The sequence below is a fragment of the Tenrec ecaudatus genome, chromosome 9, assembly GCF_050624435.1.
Source record: "Tenrec ecaudatus isolate mTenEca1 chromosome 9, mTenEca1.hap1, whole genome shotgun sequence".
Lineage (NCBI taxonomy): Eukaryota > Metazoa > Chordata > Mammalia > Afrosoricida > Tenrecidae > Tenrec > Tenrec ecaudatus.
The window spans coordinates 100095770-100118542 of NC_134538.1; the positions used below are offsets into that span (position 1 = coordinate 100095770).

Below are 22773 nucleotides of genomic sequence, written 5' to 3' on the forward strand. Positions count from 1 at the left end.
CTTGAAGGAGTGCAGGAATGAAAGGCCACAGTGGCGGCACAGCGCGGCACTAGCGGTCACAGTAACATGTCCATAAGTGCATATGTCGACGAGGAAGCTGAGCAAGCAGCTGTGGGGAAGAGAAGAGGGACAATACCCCTGGACATACTGTACACAGGTTTGACAGAGGATACATCTACATAGGTATTTACAAATGCAAGGTTCCCTGGCATTGCTACTGGATAAGTGTCAGACTGCTAACTCCAAGGTTGGAAGTTCAAACTCACCAGCCTCTCCACAAGAGAAAAATGAGGCTATCTGCTTTAAATACTTACAGTCTTGGAAACCCTCTGTGCTATGAGTCTGAATCAACTCGCTGGCTTTGGAGTATTTACATATGCTATAAATATATCCTTGAGGGTAGTAGAAAACATTTTAGAACTATATATAGCACCCCCCAAAAATTAGGTGTGGTTGCTAGCACATGGAATGTACGAGAAGCAAATAGTTTTGAATCCTACTACATTTTTTGAGTGAATTCTATTGTCAAAGAAATCACAAACCTGGAATAAAAACAGCACAACATTTGAGGCTTATAACTCAACTCTTGAGCCCCCACTTCCATAGGAATAACATACAACTACCACTGGAGAAAGATAGCCCCCCATCTACTTAAAGGTGACCCAGGGGAAATGGGGACAAGAAAGGACATCTCAGAGGAAGTAGTTCAAAGAAGTGAAGTACAATGAAGAAAAGAACTCCTATCCAGAATTCAAATTATGGCCATATTCATGTTCTACACACTATTTTCTTAATCGGGAAATGTTCACCAGCCCCAGGAGAGAGGGCATTCACCATGTCTGCCCAGTGGTATTAATCAGTGCTGTGTCCCCAGTCTCCACCAACATCGTGCCATTGTGCTCTCTTCCCCGAAGCGCTTTCAGATGTCCTCCACATGTGAAGAAGAGGCATTAAAAGGCAGGCACTGTCGTGTACTTTACCATGCTGTACTTTTTTCCTACATAGGAAACCTTCAGTACAGAACAAAATTTGATTGTGCTCGCCACCTGTACCCTCACTGCGAAATGGTGACCTAGAAACCACACGTAGCCAAGATGATCGTCATCTCTCCCACCGTACCTTCAATGGGACCCTGCTTCACTCGGCTCTCTCTGCGCTCTGCTCTGAGGATGCTGCCCAAGCCCTGCCCCATGGCGGACTTCCATAATCTTAAACTCTCTGCCCTGGCACAAGGCTGCTTCTCCCCTAGCATTTGCCTTGTGAGAGAACTGCTCCTATAGTTGCTAATTTGATTTTATAATTGAGTATTTGATTTCCCCTTCCTACTTTTTAATCATTTTATTGGGGGCTCATACAGCTCATACATCTATCTATCCATTGTGTCAAGCACATTTGTACATTTGTTGCCATCATCATTCTCAAGACATTTGCTTTCTACTTGAGCCCTTAACATCAGCTCCTCATTTCCCCCCTCCCTTTCTGCTCCACCCTCCCTCATGAACCCTTGATAATTTATAAATGATTATAATTTTGTCATATCTTACACTGTCCAACATCTCCCTTTACCCACTTTTCTGTTCTCCATCCCCCAGGGATGGGGTGATATGCAGATCCTTGTGATCGGTTCCCCTTTTCTACCACACCTTCCCTCCACCCTCCAGGTATCGCCACTCTCACCACTGGTCCTGAAGGGTCATCTGTCCTGGGTTCCCTGTGTTTCCAGTTCCTATCTGCACCAATGTACATCCTCTGGTCTAGCCAGATTTGTAAGGTAGAATTGGGATCATGCTAGTGGGGGGGGGGGGAATGCATTTAAGGACTAGAGGAATGCTGCATGTTTCATCGTTGCTACCCTGCACCTGACTGCCTCATCTCCTCCTCGCAACCCTTCAGTAAGGGGGTGTCCAGTTAGCTATAGACAGGCTTTGGGTCACCACTCTGCACTCACCTTCATTTACAATGATAGGATTTTTTGTTCTTTGATACCTGATCCCTTTGACACCTCGTGATCACACAGACTGGTGTGCTTCTTCCATGTGCGCTTTGTTGCTTCTGAACTAGATGCCTGCTTGTTTACCTTCAACCCTTTAAGACTCCAAATGCTATATCTTTTGATAGCCAGGTACCATCAGATTTCTTCACCACATTTGCTTATGCACACATTTGTCTTCAGTGATCATATCAGGAAGGCGGGCACCCACTGATATGATTTTTTGTTCTTTGATGTCTGATACCTGGTCCCTTCTATACCTCGTGGTCACACAGGCTGGTGTGCTTCTTCCATGTGGGCTTTGATGCTTCTGAACTAGATGGCTGCTTGTTTACCTGCAAACCTTTAAGGCTCCAGATGCTGTATCTTTTGATAGCCAGGCTCCATCAGCTTTCTTCACCATATTTGCTTATGCACACATTTGTCTTCAGCAATCGTGTCAGGAAGGTGTGCATCATGGAATGCCAATTTAATAGAACAAAGTGTTCTTGCATTAAGTACTTGAGTGGAGGTCCAGTATCCATCTGCTGCCTTAATACTAAACCTATAAACATATGCACGTAGATCTATTTCCTCACCATCCTATATAATTATATTTACATATGTACATGCCTGTATTTAGAGCTCTATAAATACCCTTTGTCTCCCAGCTCTCTCCTCTATTTCCTTTTACTTTCTTCTTGTCCCACTATCATGCTCAGCCTTCATTCGGGTTTCAGTAATTCCTCTCAGTTACATTGTCCTTGCTGAATCCCTATCAGGCCTCTCACACTCCTTCCTATTTTTATAAATAGCTAAAATTCTGTCTTCTTTAACCCGGGACACCCCCTTCCAAGATCTGTACAGTGAAGCAGACAACAGAAAATGCAGCCCTTATTTCCTACTTCAAAAGCTAACGAGCCCACTTTAATAGACAAACAAAAACACAGCTATTCCTCATGTTTTTAACCTGAGTGAGAAGGATAAAGGATGAGATCAGGTGGCTTCCTGACCACATAATCTTGAGCATTAGATACTATCGCTGTCAGTGGCAAGCATATGTTGAAGTGACTTGTTACTCAAGAGATATGTTCTCTGCATATAGAGCATGACAATGAAAACAAAACCTTCAAATTTTCAGCCATTTTTATGATTCATCTAGATTTTTATGGGCTTTCCCACATCGTTCACCTCGTTAGTCATTATACAGATTTTAATTCTTGAGTTAATCCTGTGTGCATTTATCAGAATGAATATTAATGTCTCCCTTCTGCAAATTTTAATTAAATACAGCATCATCATTATTACACCCAGAAGATCTAAATAGAGTTTGAAATAGAAGACAGACACTATCACCAAAAAAATCAGAAAATCCTGCTCACATTCTTTTCGAAAGGCTGATCACCTATGAAGTAATGAGAATAAATTGTGAGATAATGTAGGACAGATCTAATTAAGATAATGAGCTAAGATTGTGGACATGATTTTCCAGGGTTAAAGATTTTAACAAAAGGCAATATAGGGATATAATTTAAATATCCTCTTTTGTCTACTTACTTATATTAGCTATGCCTATTAAAAGGAAAAACATTCATCAAAATCAGTGACCTAGAGTCTGCTGTGATGGAGTTTTTAACCATTTTGCTATTATTGCTTGTGTCTTTAATACTTTGACAGTATTTTTTTTTAATTGTATATCTTTGACTGAAACAGATTCTTTCAAAATCATGGCATTCGGGGGAACCCTGCATGAAAGTCAACCTCCTCTCTGCACCTTGACGGCTGTATGATGGAGACATTTTGGTTTGACTAGTACAGTTCCAGTGGATCTGTCAGGAGGGAACCAGCAGTTCATTAGGCTTTTTTCAACAGCAGCAGCAAGGCAATGAAGGAGAAGTAACAGAGCATTGTAAGTATGCCTGGCACCACTGCTGCTGCCTGTCCAAAGGGGCAACTCAGAAGGAGCGAAAAATCCAGAACAAGAACCAGTTAAGCTGTAGAAATCATTATTTCCTGAGAATGTAGAACTGCTGTGGGACGATTCGGCAGGTCTGATGGCTGTGTTCCTTGAGAAAGATTCCACATAGCACTTTGAAAGCTCAGGAACCTCAACCGGTACCCACTAACAACGACAGGTTGTACCACAGAGGATCTGTGATGCTTGCTAGTACCACAGTGGATCCCCGGCCTGGCATTAGCCTGACGCACATGTTGTTCCCGATTGCTGTTTTCGCATCAAGTAGCATTATACTTATGTCTTTCTTAGGAGCAAAGCAAGAAAACTAACTCGGCCTTAGGTGTGACCCAGCTGCAGTAGGCCCCTGGGCAGCACTAACACGCTGTCCTCGTGGACCCTTCAGTGGTAGGCTGGGTGGCTACCAAGAGAAGCACTTCATGAAAAATTTGAGAACCTAAATATCTTTGGAACTTATTGGACAAAACACAGTGAACACATGAAAGAAAAACACAATGCATTTTTCAATAGGCTCTTAGTTCTCTTCCGTGGACTTGAATTACCTTTGGATCCCTTTGTTGTTTTCTTTCCTCTCTCTTTCTCACACCCCCATCCTTCCTTCCATTGTCTGCTATGTGGAAAGAAAATTACTAAAAAGTCTGGTGTTTCTAGAACTAATACCAACCAACCATGCAGGTCTGAACAAGTCACTTAAACAATTTGACCTTCCCTTTTTTTTCATTTCGGAACTTAGGAAAACAACATCTTTTAATAGAGTTGATATATAAGCTAAATAAGACCACAAAACTGAAGCACATTGAACATTATAAACATCTAATTAATAAACTATATACCCAGATGTCACCATGGGTTAAGTGTTGGGCTACTAATTGTGAGGTCAGCAATTCAAACTCCCCAGCCACTCTGTGTGCAGAAAGTGAGGCTATTCCTTCTGGAAAGGTTTTCAGGCTTGTAAACCGAATAGATGACCTCCGTGAGTCAAAATGGACTTGATGGCAGTGGGATTGGTTTGGGTGTTGGCTTTAGATTAGGTTTACTCACAAAACAGGAATCCCTGAGCGGTGAAGTTGACCAAGGTCTTGACTAGTCATGGAAAGCGGGCAGTTAGAACCCACCAGGGACCTTGACAAACAAGTGTAGCGATGTGCTTCTGAAAGGTCCCAGACTAGAAACACACAGGATCACAGTGTGACAAGCAGGATCATGGTGTGCTGGAGTTGACCCAATAGCAACTGACTGTTGGTTAGTTTGTGTATCTTCAAAAACATAGCACTGTGATATCTTTCCACCATGGTAAATAAATTTGGGAGCATAGGTACTATATAGAAAGTTTAACATCTTGTGGAAGTCTGATTATTCTTTTCAGATTTGGTTTCTTGGGAATGCACCCCTCAGACTCCGCCAATGAGATTTTGGCATCTGGGAAGAGGCTTGCACACTGGCAAAAACAACAAGTCATGGAAGCATCTCTTCTAAGACCCCATCATTGCCTCCAGCTAGTCACATTTAAATAATTTTATCTCTTCGTTCCACTCTATCACTTGTTCTAATCTGCTCAATTTTCTTTTCTCTCTCTTTTCAGGATCCAATATGATAGAGTAAAAAGAATATTCTTAGCTTTGGAGGCAGAGGCATCTGACTCTGCCACTTAGAAGCGTAGTCTGCTCTCCAGGTCTCTGGTTGCTCCCCTACAAAGTGGACTCACAAATACCATCACACCTTAAATGAAAGGGCTTGGGACAAACATGTCGCATTCCTTCTTGTACTCCAGTTGGCAATAACCAGTTGTAGAGCAAGCCGAACCCCTGGGAGCAGAATCCCAAGGTGAATGGAGACTCTTCCACCTCCCTATCTGGATTTGTTCCTCTTGACAGATGGGATGCCTTCACTTAATCCCCTACTCTGAGTGCAAGCCTCAGCTGCTCCACTGTCACAAGTCAGTGATGGCCATTTTTCCATATCCAAAAACTAGTTGTTGCCACTTTCTGCAGATCTGATATCAGATCAGATTAAATACTTGACTTAACATAAGGCTGAAAAAGACTAAATGTTGCATGGAACTTCAAAGAGCCTTTTAATGGATTTAAAAGACACATCTAGTGTCGTGCTTGGAAGAGCAGGTAGAGAGGAAAAATCTTCCCAAGCAGGAGTCACCAAGGCTCCCAATGGCCTGGCTGATGGTCTCGTGTCCTTTGAGGTCTGCCCACTGTTTGCATTATCAAGCTTCGCATGGCGGATTACCCAAGAAGCAAGGTGAGCAAAGGCTCACTAACCTGTGGTGAACAAATTCACCTTTTTCACCACATTAAAGGATCTGCTTTTAGATTTGACTGGCATCTGCTGCTCTCCAAACCACATAGAACTTTCCTACAGAAACAAACCCTCTTTTCAAATTTGTGATCCCTGGCAGGGACAGAGCACCCAGTAAAGTAAGGTAAGCATAGGCCTACTTGGCGCTTACTCACTCATCTGTTGTGAACAGTTTCACGTTTTTCACCAGTGAAACTGCTCATTACAAATTAGTAAAACCCCAAACCAAACTCACTGCCATTAAGTCAATGACAACTAAGAGTGACCCTTTAGGACAGGCCTCTGTGAGTTCCTGAGGCAGTAACTCTGTATGGGACTAGAAAGCCCTGACTTGCTCCCACAGATTAGTAACTAAGCACATTTAAACATGTGCTTACCTTGCTTATTGAGTGATCTGCAACTACAACCTCGATGTCACCCAGAACCTTGAACTCACCACATCCCAAAGCAAACTATGCCTCTTCCTTCACAAAGCTGTCCCTCCTGGGCTTTCTGTCCCGGTGAATGAAACTTCTAGCAGACCTGGTGTGAAATCTCATCATTATCTTGATCCCTTCTCTTACCACGCACGCCTCTACCCTAGCTCAAGTCTCGGTTTCGAGCACTGACCTCCAACTACTGTTCCTTCACTAGGCTAGCGGCCTCCAATCAACTCTACGCAGGGCAAAGGATGATCTTTCTCAGGAACCAATGGAATCAGCTTATACGCCCACTCCGAGTCCTTACACGCTTCCTCTGGCCTATAGGACAACATCCTTTGCCTGGTTCTGTGATTTTGACTTTTTTTAATCTTCTACGTTTTCTCCAACTCCTCACAAATCTCTCCCAATAGTTTAGCATGGACGGGATGTGCGGCTCTGATCAATTAAACACCTTTGACCGTGCTGGCAGTGGAGGGTGCCTTTTCTCTGCCCTGCTCTACAGCTTAGACATTTCTCTCAAGGGAGACATCTTCTGTTAGCCCTGTCCTCCCAGATCTTCCTCTCCACCCCCCTTCCTAAAGTGAACAAAGTTTTTTTGGAGAGCCCAAGACCATATGTTTACGATTATTTGGAAACATATTTGACTTCCCCATGAACCAGTCTTGGAAGACAGGCACTTGGCTGTCTTTTTATCTCGTGAGACTTCCGTGTTGCCACAGGCCATAGTTGTTGCTCTCAATGTTCTCCTCTCTTCTAATCATCTATGTTAAAGCGCCCTTCAATAAAGTTTGTAGTGATTTAGTGGCGATAGAATAAAGATTATCTTAGTGTCCAAATTTTACTTCGCCCAGCACTAGCCAATATGAAGACGATGTGAAGTAATCCAACTAGTTGAATTAGGTAAAGGTTTATAATCCTAAAATTGATGATACTTTTGTGAGCCTTGGGATTGTTGTTTTACTCTATCCTTCCCTCACAGGTTGGCCCTCAATGCCTGTTTACAATACATCCCAATTGCCGCCCCTTTCCTTCTCCTTCCTCTAGGTCCAAGTGGAGCTGACGGAATCATGTGTTGAGGCAGTATGTTTCTGTATGTTGTAGGAGCTGAAAACTTGGAAAATCTGGTTTCGATTAAAATGAATACAGTCCCTATGCATTCCCTCAGGGTACCTCCAGATAGCATGACAGTAATACCTGTCATATGTTGACGTTGTACACAAGTTATCTCTAAGAAATTATAAATTGTGATTTCTTACTATCATTTGTGTTATTCACTTTACTTTGAAGCTTGAATACTAAGGCTCTATGCTAAGGTTTTTTTTAATATTTTCATTCTCATTGAAGACACCTTTAATCTAAAAGCCATATCTCTGTTCTTCCTGATGACATCAGTTCAGTCTTCCTCGGTGAACACCTGCATTTGGGAATATTCTGCAAGGAGTAACAGCAAGCATAATGTATATTCAGATTTATTCAATTTATATTAAAACATCAAATTAATAGCATAAAATATAGATACGGAATAGTTTCTCTTTCAAATACACAAAAACTTGTAAACCATTTTCAATCAACAGAAATATAAATGATATTTTGTTTCTCTCTGACACTTTCCCTGAGTTGTTATTGATTTGTATTTACCACCACATCAAACAGAAGGAATTTTCTTAGAAATAGAGCACCATGGGCCGCTGTTTTGAAATCGCGCCGCCGTCGGGTCGGAGGGTGGCTCCCCAGCGTCCCCGCGGAAGCCCGGCGGTCACACGCTCTGGGCAGGCGGAGGCCAGGACGGAAGACGGCCCGGGAGCCGATCTGAGGTGTGCTCTCCACCCTGAGGCCGCGCCACGTCCACGCCTCCGTTGGCGACGCCCGGATGGCGTCTGGGATGGCGCCCGGGCCCGTCGGCGGACCCCAGGCTCAGCAGGGCGCCCGGGAGGTGAACACGGCGTCGCTGTGCCGGATCGGCCAGGAGACGGTGCCGGACATCGTGTACCGCACCATGGAGATCTTCCAGCTGCTGAGGAACATGCAGCTGCCCAATGGCGTCACGTACCACACGGGGACATATCAAGACCGGTTAACCAAGCTCCAGGACCACCTCTGCCAACTCTCTGTCCTCTTCCGGAAGCTGAGGCTGGTCTACGACAAGTGCAGCGAGACCTGCGGCGGGATGGACCCCATCCCAGTAGAGCAACTTATCCCATATGTGGAGGAAGATGGCCCGAAGAACGATGGCTGGGCCGGCCCGCCGCGGTGTGCCAGTGAAGAGAGGGGAGAAATTGCCAAAGGAAATAAAAAACTCAAACAGAAGAACCAACAGCTGAAGCAAATTATGGATCAATTACGAAACCTCATCTGGGATATAAATGCGATGTTGGCAATGAGGAACTAACTGATAGTCAGATTTCCGCTTGACGCACGCTGTACCTTTTGCTGTCCCAGGCGTCCCTGCCTCTTACTCCTGGGAGAGACATGCTTATGTACTTTGTTTCTAGTCACTCGAGTAATCTAAGTCCCTGTTTTCGTGCTATGGTTTTGCGTTACTTAATGTTTTTTCTTAATGCTATTGATTTTTTTAAACTCACTGTAATAAAGTTTCATAGCAAAAAAAAAAAAAAGAAAAGAAATGGAGTACCATGTACAAGATCAATTTATTCCAAGATTTTCCCTATGAAACCAAATTAAACTTCCAGGTGAGGGGAGGGTCTCAGCAAGCATAAGGGATTAGTTTGTCTGAAGTTCATGTTACTATTACTACTATCCTTGTTATTTATTTCCTCTTATATCTGAGAGTTAAATTTCATGAAAAGGGTTCCTGTAACCTGAAAAAAATGTTCCTCATTCTGGTTATACTATTATATATTCTAACAATAACTATTGTATACCATACGCCATTGTATGTTGTTAACTATTATTAAAGATTAATTTACAAATTTGTCTGAAAGTGGTATGTTCGGCCAGGTTGACTAAGGGGACAAATCCAGTGACCTCATATGTATAAGAAAGAGTTTTATGTCAAGAAGTAATTACACATTAAGAAAGCATCTCAACCCAGTCCAATTCAAGTCCATAAGTCCAATATAAGTCAATAAGTCCCCTTTCAGACTCACACAGACACAGGCAATGATGTCGAATGCAGGAAGATCAGGCTGGTGGGTGCAGAATCGTGTGGATCCAGGGTCAGTGGAAAGTTGGCAGGGTTCCAGCAGTTCAGGGTCAGTGGCAGAGTCCCAGCAAGCAGGAAAATGAAGGAGCAGAGGGCGGGGGGCAGGCGGGGGGAGTTCCTAGGGTCCTCCTTACAAAAGGCCACACCCCCAAGGCGCATGATCAGGCTGGGACCTGATTGACCAGGTGGATTCCATCCCTATACTGTCATACATCTTCAAGCTGACATAAAATCATCAAACTACCACAGTAAGTTTTTGTCAGATTAGCTGGTTAGTCTTTATTTTAGATCTTAGTATTAGATTTAATATTAGCTATAGCAATAAAAATACTTTTCTTTCCCTATGAGACTAGAGAAAATCCAAGCCAGACTATTTTGACTTTAAAAGCCAGCATCATTGTAAATATCCATTTTCCAGGAAATATTGTACTTAATACCACTATAAGACACTGTCTCACAGGACTGCATGGTTAGAACTGTTTTTCCTTTATCACTACTAGAAAATGTATAGACTTAAGACCCTTCCCAAGCAAAGGCAGAGCTGCCTTCTTCATGACTAAATGACGCTGATTCAACGAAAATTGGAGGACTGTCAGAACCAGAGGCCTTGCAACATTTTGCATGGACAGAAGCTTGAGTTGTATCTGGCAGGGAAGAGTTCTGAACAGTTCATTCTTCTTTGGGAGCTCTGGTGGCGCAGTGGTTACATGCTAGGCTGCTAACCACAAGGCCAGCAGTTTGAAACCACCAGCTGCTCCACAGGAGAGAGACAAGACTTTCTACTTCCATAAAGCGTTACAGAGACAGTTGGAAACCCACAGGGGCAATTCTACCCTGCCCTATAGGGTCATTATGTATTTGAATCAACCTAATGGTAGTAAGTTTGGTTTGGATTTTAATGCTTTTTCATTGAATATGGTATTTTTCATTATTTCAAACAGGGAAGAAGCAACACTTCAAAGAGGCTCGGTAGCAGGATGTAAATGGTTTAAGTTCTCTGCTAAGACCGGCTTCTTAGCCCAAGGTTGTATATCATTTTCAGATGGGAACTGTGTCAGAATACATATTCTGCAAGGAAAATTCAGCACAGAAATAGTGTTGTTAGAGCTCCATAGAAATAAATGTGACATCAAGTAAGGCCTCAATAGAACAGAGCTATTTTTGTGTGCCATTTGTCGATCTGACTTAACAAATGTTCTCAGCAAAAAAGCCTACTCAACAAATACTGTATCCAACAAATACTATTTCCAGTCCCTAATCATGAAAAAAGATTTCTCTACCCTGATCATAGGTATTTGCCTGAAACATACAATTCAGAACACAGTCTTAATTCCTGGAATTGACTCTTATGTGTGGCTTTAATGAAAGTGACAAAAATAATAATACATAAATAATGCTGTGGGTGGGTGAACACCAATTAATTGTGTTTAGCATAGATAAGCATGGATTTTAAGTCCCCGGGAGTTTCATTTCAGCCCTCCCCAGAACACAGAGTCCTACAATTTTGGCTGTCCATGAGCAGTGCATTCCCAGAACACAGCAAATGCCAACAGGTTATTTTGACCTGGCTCTATCAACTTCCTTCACCCATGACTCATCTCTCCTCCCAAACAGACACATAAACTTAATTCTGAGCATCAGTGCCGTTTGTCTCACAAGACTGCTTTGGATAAATATACAATGAACTTCTGCTTTTGGTATCTGCAGGCTAGGCCATTACTGCCAATCTTCCCATTAAAGACAAAAAGGAAAAAGTCTAGATGGCAGATTGCGAGAACATCTTCTGAAAAGCACTGAGGAGTGGACAGGAGAGAGAGAGAAGACTGGCAAGATCCAAAAAGGGGAGAAGCTGGACCTGGTGACCTGCTTTAGCCAATGAGCGTTTGTCTCTATCAGAGGTTCCCACACTTATTTGGCCTACCACTTTTCAGTATATAAATATACATATTACTAAGTGCCCACTGAAAATGAAAAACTTTTTACTAAAGACCATGATCCAGGATAAAATGTGTGCATCTGCTTTCACAGCTCTCCTAAATCATTCCAGCACCCTCAGAAGGCAACATGACCTACTTTGGAAAACACTCGTCAGTAAATAAGAGACATCAAAGAGGGCAAGTTACACAGAGAACTTCCATGAGCAGATCGGGGACAAAGGGCGGCCAAGGGTGAGGGACTTGTTAAAACACTCTCTGCTCTGGACTTGTACCTCAAAATTCCCCACCTTTAGAATAAGGAGGCATCAGAAGAAATATATCCATCATTGTTCACAGATGTCATCAGTGAGAATTCAGAAACTTCAAAAATTCTATAAATAAGTAATCAGAATTAATAAGTGAATTCAGAATGATGGATAAAATGACAATAATGAGCTTTATTTCTGTATGGCAGGACAGAACAACTAGAAAACAAAGTTTTTAAACCATTGTTATCTCTAAGAGCATCAGCAAGTCAAATATGTAGAAACAAATCTAATAAATGTGTACCAAACTTCTGTATATAATTAAAAAATAAACTCATTACCATGTAGTCAATGCTGACTCACAGAAAACCCCTGTGGGTTTCGGGAGTTGAAAGCCCAGTTTTCCTCCCTCAAAATCAGTTAAAGACCTAGATAAATGGTAAGATAAACCATGTCAATTATCCCCAAATTAAAGATTCCATTCTAGCTGCATATAAGCATGTAAACTGATTGCTTGACACTCAAGTTTTTATAAAACACAATTGACTAAGATAGTCAAGATGAACATAAAGAAAACACCATTGAGGGATAAGCCCTATCAATTATCAAGAGTTACCGTATATGCTTGTGTATAATCCGAGTTTTCAGCACATTTTTATGCAGTTTTTGTGGTAAAATTAGGTGCCTGTGCTGATATTCAGGTCAGCTTATACTCTCGTATGTACAGTACTATAAAGTTAGATGGATCAAGTCACTCTGGTACTCATACAATAATAGAAAAATATTTAAACAGAGAAGAAGAGAACATACGTAGTTATTTGATTTATGACAAAAGTGCATTGCAGAGTAGTGGAGAAAAGACCATATTTTCCAAAATTGTGCCAAGTCAATTGCATGTCCATATGCAATGAAATTTGACCTGTGTTTCATACCATACATAAAAAAATCTATCCAAGGTTGATTGTAGATCTAAATGTGTGATAGGTTGGTTTATTGTACCAACCTGGCCAATAGGAATATGTAGGATTAATAAGGCCGCAGCTTGATTGGAGGGCAACGAGATAAATGACTAGGCAAGGCTCGCCCCTCTCTCTCTTATTCTCTGGTGATTGGACCAGGCTGTGGTTGCTTTAGCTAGTTTTCTGTCTCAACTTCTCAGCTATACTACCTGTGGGGCAGCCAACCCATGGGTCGTGTCACTAGAACTTGAGGTTCCTTCAACACCTGCTTTGTCTCGCTGTTGGTATATACATTGCTCGAACTTGAGGCTGGTGAATCCTGTCTTCTTGCATTGCTTGAGTTTGATATCCCATCTGGGCCTGCTTCACTAAACTTCTAAGCTGCTGACTGTTGGTGACCCGCTCTGTTGTGTGCTGCCTGTGGCCAGACAGCCTGCATTGCACTAGGGAAACTCAGCTTTCTGTTCCCTTGACCTTAAACCCAGCAGCCCTCATGAGTTGAAGGACTGCCAGTATATTAACTGTTTCATGGCAGTGAGTTGAACTGAGCCCTCTGTACTTCTGTGTGGATTAATTAGCTTTTATATTCCTTTCTTTATCTATCTACTTATCTATCTATCTAATCATAAGTGTCCTGGTTTTGTTTCTCTAGAGAACCCTGCCTACCTCAAAATGTGAAAGGTGAAACAATTGAGTACCCATCCCAAAGGTAAAATGAGAAGATAACTTCTGTGACCTTGGGAAGGAAAAGATTTATTTGACCACATAGAAAGCACTGCATAAGTGGAAGATTGGTACAGTGGATTTCAGTAAAATTAAGAATTTCTGTTTGTGTTAATCTGCATTGACTAGAGAAACAAATTCATAGACACTCATGAATATAAGAGAGTATTTATATATAAGAGCAATTGAATATTGAGAAAATATCCCAGTCCAGTCCAGATCAAGTCTGTAAAAGTCTGATATTAGCCCATATGTCTGATACCAGTTTAAAAATTTCTCTTCAGACTTGTGAAATACATGCAAGGACACCAAATGCCAGAAGATCACAGGCCAGTGGGTGGAAAGTCTTGTGGTCCAGTGGCAGTGTAAGCAGCTCAACACTGGCAAGGGTCTCCACATGGTTCCTGTAGCTCCAGGGATATAGAGCAGCTCCATGTATCTTGTCATCAGGAATACCAAGCAGATAGTCTGTGTGTCCTGCCTCCAGCAAGCTATTTATCTCCATAGTGCCTCCAAATGAGGTCATCAAACTGCAACCAGATTGACAGGCTAAACTCCACCCCTTCACTCTTAATAGTTTCAAATTGACTCCAGATTATGTAACTGCCACACTGTTCATCTACAGATACCATGAATGGAGCAAAAAGGTATGTCACACAGTGAAAGAACAAAGATAAAGAATCAGTGTCTAGAATATTTACCAATTGTTAGTAATATGCCAGACAAGTATGCAACTAACTCAACCAAAAACATCCCCCAAAATATATACTAGTAATTAATAAACATATATGTTAAACCTCTTTAATAATCAGGGAAATGCATGATAAAACCAGACTCTTCGCAGTTTGATCATTTGTTGCAATGACCACACAAAAATTAAAAACCATACCCATAGTTAAGTGGTGTAAGAAAGAAGAAAGGAGAGACAACATGGGGTCAGGATCTGGAAGAACATAGACAAAACCTGAAAGTTTCTCACAAAGTAGGGAACACCTCCCATGCTTCTTCAGTGCAGGAAAGCTCTCTCAGCACCTTTTGGCCATGCAAGCAAACAGACCCTTCTCTCTGCCTCCCCTGAGGACAGGATTCCTCATGGGCTCTTCGGGAGAGGTTTCTTCTTGGCCCTCTCAGTGCAGACATCTCCTCAGTTCCCAAATAATAAGCCTCCCCATCCTTTGACACTTGGTCGCCAGTCTCTCTACTGCTAACTGATCCAGCGCATCACCAGTGTAGCAGTTGGGTCAGTTCTCTCAGCAGCAATGCGAGAAAGAGGTTTCTGCCACCAACCCTAGACCTGCCTTTCAATGCATGTAGTCCATGGCTTCTGCCACAGGCCTGACTCCAGACCTCCTGACGTCTTCAGTGTTCCAGGTCTTGATCCACATTGTAGCTCTTTAGGGGGTTCTCTGCCCCCTTTCTCGTTACTTCTCTCTTCTTGCCTCTCTTGCCTTTGCTTCCTTTTTGCTTCTCTCCGCCTTCTCTGACTACCAATATCTGTGGGGTTTGCTGCATATATAAGTAAGCTCCTGGTCAGTTTTCAGAAATGACCCTCTCTCACCAGGGTCTTGAACTGACCACTTCCTTCTTAGTTGGCCATGCTCAATTCATTTGCATAGTAGTCATAGTCATTTCCTTTACATAAGCACATTGACCAATCTCTACAAGATACATAAATAGACCGTCACAGGGAAACCATAGCTCAGGTGAGACAAAACTGTCAAATCACCACGTTGCTTACAGTTTGCCCAGAAAATTTCAATCAACTAGCACAAAAGAGCGAACTCTCTAGGGTAAAAAAGGAGGGCAATGTGAACTCTCCAGGGTTTAGGGGAGAACCCTCTCAAGCCTTCCCCCCCGCCCAAAGAATCGAGGCAAAAGACACGTAAAGGAACTCATTTCTCCCAGCAAGGATACTGACCACTGAGACCTCTCGAACATGCTGGAAAGAGTAAAAATAAATAAAATTGGAAAACGAGCTACATTATCGGTAAAATTGAAAATATAAATATCTGACAGCCTCGTGTTAAACTGCTAGGTATAGGCGAGTAGGTCAAAATGTGTTGCTAGTGACTCCAGCTAAGACATGCATGGGTCTGTTCCGAACGAAATGCATTGAACTTGCATAATACGCTCGCCCTAGTCTTACTGGGATGCCTTTAAAATGGGGGGTATATTTCTTGTGCAATGGGAAAAAACAATTTTGAAGTTAGGGCTAGTATAAAACTTCTAACAAAACTCAAGCGGACATCTTCCCAAAGCTTTGAACGTTTCCTAAAGGTTCACAGGATTGTTGGCCCACGTCAAACAATAGTTTTGATATAGACCAAACATTTTAAGGAAAGTCAGGTAGATCTCAAATGATTTCATTCATGGCAGAGCAGTCAGCTCAGAAGGGCAGGGCCGCTGTATTTTGGGACTGGGATAATTTTGATGGATTGTCTCAAAGGACACAGGATGACTGCGGGAGTTTATTATGAAGAAATGCAAAGAAAGCTGAACACTGCATTGGTGATGTTTTAGGGGGGAAAAGAGTTACCAATAGCAAGTATAATTTAAGGACAAAGATGAAGGTATATTATCCAGATGAGAGAGACCATTAACAGGAGTTCATTATGGCACACAGGATTCATAACCACATAGCTGCTCACATAAGATATGGTGGAATAACATAACCTGTCACAATCCCATGATTGGTGACAAATTAATACTTCACAGCTGCAGATAGGATTATAGACGTGGGAACATGATTATGGAAGGGCTACAATTAGAACTCATACACATGTGCCCATGTGTACATGATAGAAAAGCATACAAAATTGGTCCAGATCCTTCTGACCAAGGCAGTCAGGGGACAACTCAAAGCTACTTTATCCCCAGTCCTGTGATCATCCAGCACACATCCAGACAAACTCCTAAGGGAGGCTGCCTCTTCCAGGGCAGGCTGCAGAAAGGGGGAGGTAATGCCTGAGGGCAAGTCTATTCTACTCTCCTCCCTAGTTATTGGTCAAAAAGGATTCAGAGGAAATGTAAGGGGGGGCAGGAGGGACTCTGCAAATGGATTTGGGGGTTTCACTATAACTGATAGTCTTTTTCAAATGAGGTGCTAATTAATCTTTAATATAATGACCAAAAGGCCAGGCAATGTGTGATCACGAGGTGTCAAAGGGATCAGATATCAGACATAACAGACCCAGAACAAAAAATCACATTGATGTGAATGATGGGGAAGATGGAGTAAAGACCCAAAGTGCCCATCTGTAGACAACTGGACATCCTCTTATAGAAGCCTTACAAGAAAGAAAAGAGCCAATCAGCATGCAGTATAGCACCAACAAAACCCACAACTTTCCTCTAGTTCTTTAAGCCCCCTTCCCCCCACCCCGACACTGTCATGACCCCAATACTACCTTACAGATCTGGCTAGATCAGAGCATGCACACTGGTACAGAAAAGAGCTCACTACACAGGGAATCCCAGACAGATAAACCCCTCAGGAACAATAATGAGAGTACGATATGGGGGGTAGCAATCACAGTGATTGACATGTAATCTCCCCCCTCCCACAGGGGTAAGGACAACAGAAAAGTGGGTGAAGGGAGACAGTGGTCAGTGTAAGACAAGAAAAAATAATTTATAAATTATCAAGGGATCATGGGGTGGAGAAGATGAGCTGATTCCAAGGGCTCAGTAAAAAGAAAATGTTTTGAAAATGATGATGGCAACATGTACAAATGTGCTTGACACAATAGATATATGTATGGATTTTGATAAGGGCCCTCAATAAAAATGTAAAAAGAAAATAAAAGTTAAAAGGCCAGGCAACTTGTGGTGATGCATTTTATTTTTCATCACAATAATGCACCTGCTCAAACTTCAAGGGTAGCTAAGGGTTTCCTATGAGAATTTCACTGGGAAATCTTACCCCATCGACCCTACAGCACTGAAATTGCCCTTTAAGATGTCTTTTGTTACCAAACTAATATATATACACATATATAAGATACATGTATCTATTATATGTGTATATGAGTATATATACTAATGTATATATACACATGTGTATATATTAATATATGTACACATAATATGTATGTGCAAATTATATATGTGTAATGTGGAATATATTACATATATAACATATTATAATATCTAATGACATAAAATAAATATATAATTTATCATTAATATATTTTGCATAATTATATACAATATAGTTAAACATAATAAATATATACCACATATGTATATGATATATGATATAAAATATGTGTAATATAATATAATTTACATATTTTGTAATTTTTATATTTGCATATGTGAATAATATCTCATATATTTCTATATCATATAATTATGTGTGGTATTTTATATACAACATTATATATTATATTTATATTGTTTATAATATGTATATGATATCTAAATATATATTATAGGTGTATATATTACCTTATTTATAATAATTTAATTTGGATACATGATTCATAGATATAATATACAACTAACATATATATTAGTTTGGTGCATGATTTGAGTTCCTGAAGCCTGTCCAACTATCATTTTGACTTGGTGTCAATTGAGCACAGAATTCTTCTGTAAAGTGTTAGATGGAAAGACAATCTTTAGAAGTTTATAAACCTAGATGAAGGATACGTCAAGAAACAATAGACTTACATTTCAATATTTTTGTTTAGAAAAAGTTTCCGTGATTTTCTAGCAATAGTTTTTTTATTTACTTCAGTATAACAGGATTATGTGCCTTTGTGCTCAAATATATGGCAAGAGCAACTTAGAGCATTATATTCTCAGTAACCCTAAAATGGGGTCCACCAACAGCAGAATAGGTATTTTTAAAGACATATGAAAATAATGCAGTATGTGGGAGCAATAACAGTGAACCGTACTATGCATATCAACATGAATGAATATCATAAACATATTAGTGAGAAAAAGAAGCCACATTCCCAAGAAATAATACTATATAATTTCATTTATAGAATTAAAGTAAACCTTACAGTATGTAGGATTGCATTCTTCAGAGATAAAACTAAAGAAAAAGGAACAGCCGAGTCATTACAAAATTCAGAACAAAGGTGACATTTGAGACAAGGAATAGGTCTCAATAAGAAAGAGGCGAAGCTCGCCCCGTGGTCCCGTGGATCTGTGTCATGCTTCAACAGTGTTTGAACGGAACAGATCCGGGGACTCCCTGCCGCCAACCCTCCGCCACGCAACAGGTTTCTTTCCGGAAGTAACTTGGGGACCATCTTCTCGGCCAGCCCCTCCTCTTGGGACCAGCGGACACTTATTTGGCGTGTGGTGACCTCCAAACCAACGCATCATGAGCTCTCAGATCCGTCAGAATTGTTCCACCGACGCGGAGGCCGGCGTCCACCGTCTGGTCAACCTGCACCTGCGGGCCTCTGACACCTGCCTCTCTCTGGGCTTCTTTTTCCACCACGGGGGGCACTTCTTCCGCAAGCTGGCGAAGGAGAAGCACGAGGGAGCCAAGCGTCTGTTGAAGCTGCAGAACCAGCGCGGCGGCCGCACCCTCTTCCAGGATGTGCAGAAGCCGTCTCAAGATGAGTGGGGTCGAACCCAGGACGCCATGGACGCTGCCCTAGCCCAGGAGAAAAAACTCAACCAGGCTCTTCTGGACCTGCATGCCGCGCGGTCCACTCACACCGACCCTCATCTCTGAGACTTTCTGGAGAACCACTTCCTGGACAAGGAGGTGAAACTCCTCAAGAAGATGGGAGACCACCTGACCCACCTCCGCAGGCTGGCCAGCCCCCAGGCCGGCCTGGGCGAGGATCTCTTCGAGAGGCTCACTCTCAAAGAAGACTAGGAGCCTGAGGCGCCAAGCCACCTGCCAGGGGCCCTCTGCCTCCCCACAGCCGGCCTGTGCCCCTCTGCCTGAACCCGTCCGCAGCGCCACCGCCCTGGAGCCCCTCCCCCCAGCTGGGGACCAAATGGAAACAATAAAGCTTCCTTTTGCAGCAAAAAAAAAAAGAAGAAGAAGAAAGAGGCATGCCAACGGTTTCTGGGGAACAAACAGCATTCTAATTTTTGACCTGGATGATTTTCACACGATTATTGATTTTTAATTATTCGTTAAGCTATATGCTTATGCTTTTGCTTTTTTTCTGTATGTGTTACTTTTCACACTAAAAAAATGGCTAAAACATGGAAAAAATTAAATCACCATTCCTTGTTACCCAGTTTACTTCTCTTTCCTGTTCAATGACGATAGTCAATGTCACATTTAAACATAATAAGAATACTATGTTTGCAGACACCTGAAAATTAAATGTTGTCATGTCCACAGTCCTAACTCCTACCTAGAGTGACACATCTTGAGAACGGCGGTCATGTGTCAGCTTTCCTGGGCTCTTCCGAAGTGTGTGTGGGTGATAGACACACAGAGGCACTTAGTGCTCACACCGAGAAGAACTTTGAGACGCTCGTTTTACAAGCAACTGGAATAAATGTCTCTCCAGTTTTGTTTTGTCATAAAAGTTAAAATCGTCCTTTGCCTGCCTCGCCATTCCCACGCCAAAAGTTAAATCACACTCACAAAAGGAGACCAACAAACACTGAAATCTTAACCAAAAAACAAATCCAGTCATGGAAGGACGAGAGAAAATGACGGTGGGAAGGTGACTTTCCCCTGATTATGTCCCCTAATTCCCTCGCGTTCTATGTCATTTCTGCGCTGCAGGTAAAAATACGTGGCTGTCTGTTTTCACGACACTTACAACCTGGAGATCCCTAGGAGGCAATTCTACACTGTTACCAGAAACTGGAATTGGCAGGATTGGTTGGTTTTTAGCGTTATTTGTTGTTCTGTTTTTAGGCTTCAGTTGAAATCCCTTTCGGGATGCAAAATCAATGTAGTTGTACACTGTCATTTGACTTTGGTGTTCTCCAAGAGCCCTCTGGCACAGTGCTCAAAGTGCTTGGCTGTTGAAAGAATGGCACTTTGAACCCACCCATCAGCAGTTCTGTAGGAACAAGATATGAAAGCCCACTTCCAAAAAAAATTTAACTGGCCTTGAACATGTAATGGAACAGTTCTGCTCTGCCCTATATGGTTGTTATGAGTTGTGAATTATGGTCAACGAATATGGCTCAAGTCATGGTGCCTTCTACAATATGTTATGATTCTGGTCCCATTTTTGTGGACATTCTCTACTAAGCTGATGGAAAAGAGTGGGGCAGGATTAAGACCTGAGCCTGGTGCAGGGTTTGGGCCAAACAACACACATTGTTTCCTTGGGGACATCTTTGATTTTACCTTCGTAAGGAGTGTGGCTGAGATGTCACCATGCGGATTCAATGCCGTCCTTTGAAATAAATTCTTCTTGGAGGAGGGGCAGGTGTTCACGTAGTTGGGATTGGAGCCGGCCCCCCAGACCTCTGCACTGGTTCCCTACTCCACACCAGCAAGTTGCATTCACATCTTGGAGCACTGGGTTGAAGTCTGGTCCCTCTTTCCCTCTGGAGATATAAACAATACCGTCCCCTTGGGTGGGTTAGTGCCCTGTGCCCCTGCTACCCATTTCTTTTTTTATTATTATTTTTTCCTTTCCCCACCTCCTTTTTAGTTGTCTACCATGTGTAGCTCTGGAAGAGGGACATATCTGATCACGCACGGGAGCAGATGAAGGGGGAGGAGGAGAGAGTGGAACACATCCTGGCCCACCAGCCTTGAAGACGATGTTCCCAATTAGAGCAGCCAGTCCACAGAGAGGACCACATGGCCGGCCTCACTATGAGACACGACGTCCCTCACTGACCCTTAGCCCTACAGGGGACAACACCGGAGACACAGTGTGGGAATTGCACCCAATCTGATCCTGCCACACTGAGGCAAAACACTAAGGGGGTGCAACAGAACAGGAAGGGAATGGATCAGAATGCTGAAGGTGGACTTTGGGGCCAGAGCTTGGTGCCCCAAAAGACTGAACTTGAAAACACCCCTAAGGGCCAACAAACAATCCTTGAACTAATTACAAGCTTTTCTTTCTTGTTGTGTTTTGTTTTGTGTTTTTGTCATTGGTTTGTTGTTGTTGTTATTGTTTTGTTGTATGTTTTGTATATTGTTGCTGGGCTTTGCTCCGTCTTGTTTATGTGCATGTTATTATCTCTGCAGGTCTGTCTAAATAAGATAGGCTGGATGAACAATCTGGAGGAGAAAACAACAGGACCGACAGTTCGGGGGGACATGGGAAAGGGGAGGTGGGGGGAAAGGTAGTGATGTTAACAAACACAGGGATAAGAGAAGAATAAGTGATCCAAATCAGTGGTAAGGAGGGTGTGGGAGGCCTGGTAGGGCATGATTAAGGGTAATGTAACCAAGAGGAATTGCTAAAACCCTGGTGGGGACTGAACATGACAGTGGGACAGGAGGAAAGTTAAGGGAAATAGAGGAAAGAGCTGGGAAGCAAAGGACATTTAGAGAGGTCTAGATAAAGACATATAGATATGCAAATATATTTATATAGAGGATGGGGAAACAGATCTATGTGCGTATATTTATAGGTTTAGTATTAAGGTAGCAGAAGGACATTGGGCCTCTACTCAAGTGCTCCCTCAATGCAAGAATACTTTCTTCTATTAAATGGGCATTCTATGATGCTCACCTTCCCGACACAACCGTTGAAGACAAAGTGGATGAATAAACAAATGTGGTGAAGAGAGTTTATGGTGCCTGACTCTCAAGAGATATAGCATCGGGGTTCTTAAAGGCTTGAACGTAAACACGCAGACATCTAGTTCAGAAAAAACAAAGCCCACATGGGATAAGCACACCAGCCTGTGTGATCACGAGGTGCCAAAGGGATGAGGTATCAGGCATCAAAGAACAAAAAATCTTACCATAGTGAATAAAGGGGGGAGTGTGTAGTGGAGACCCAAAGCCCATTTGTAGGCTACTGGACATCCCCTTACAGAAGGGTCTCGGGGAAGAGACGAATCATGCAGGGTGCAATGTAGCAACAATGAAAAATACAACTTTCCTCTAGTTCCTAAATGTTTCCTTCTCCCCCCAACCCCCACTATGATGATC

At 42.4% G+C, this 22773-nt stretch overlaps 2 pseudogenes; both read left to right on the top strand.

Moving 5' to 3' along the window:
- The first annotated feature begins 8547 nt into the window (after nucleotides 1-8547).
- LOC142456457 (mediator of RNA polymerase II transcription subunit 30 pseudogene) lies at nucleotides 8548-9133 on the top strand (annotated as a pseudogene).
- A 9911-nt stretch (nucleotides 9134-19044) lies between these two features.
- Nucleotides 19045-19551, top strand: LOC142456458 (ferritin light chain-like; annotated as a pseudogene).
- Nucleotides 19552-22773: the final 3222 nt, after the last annotated feature.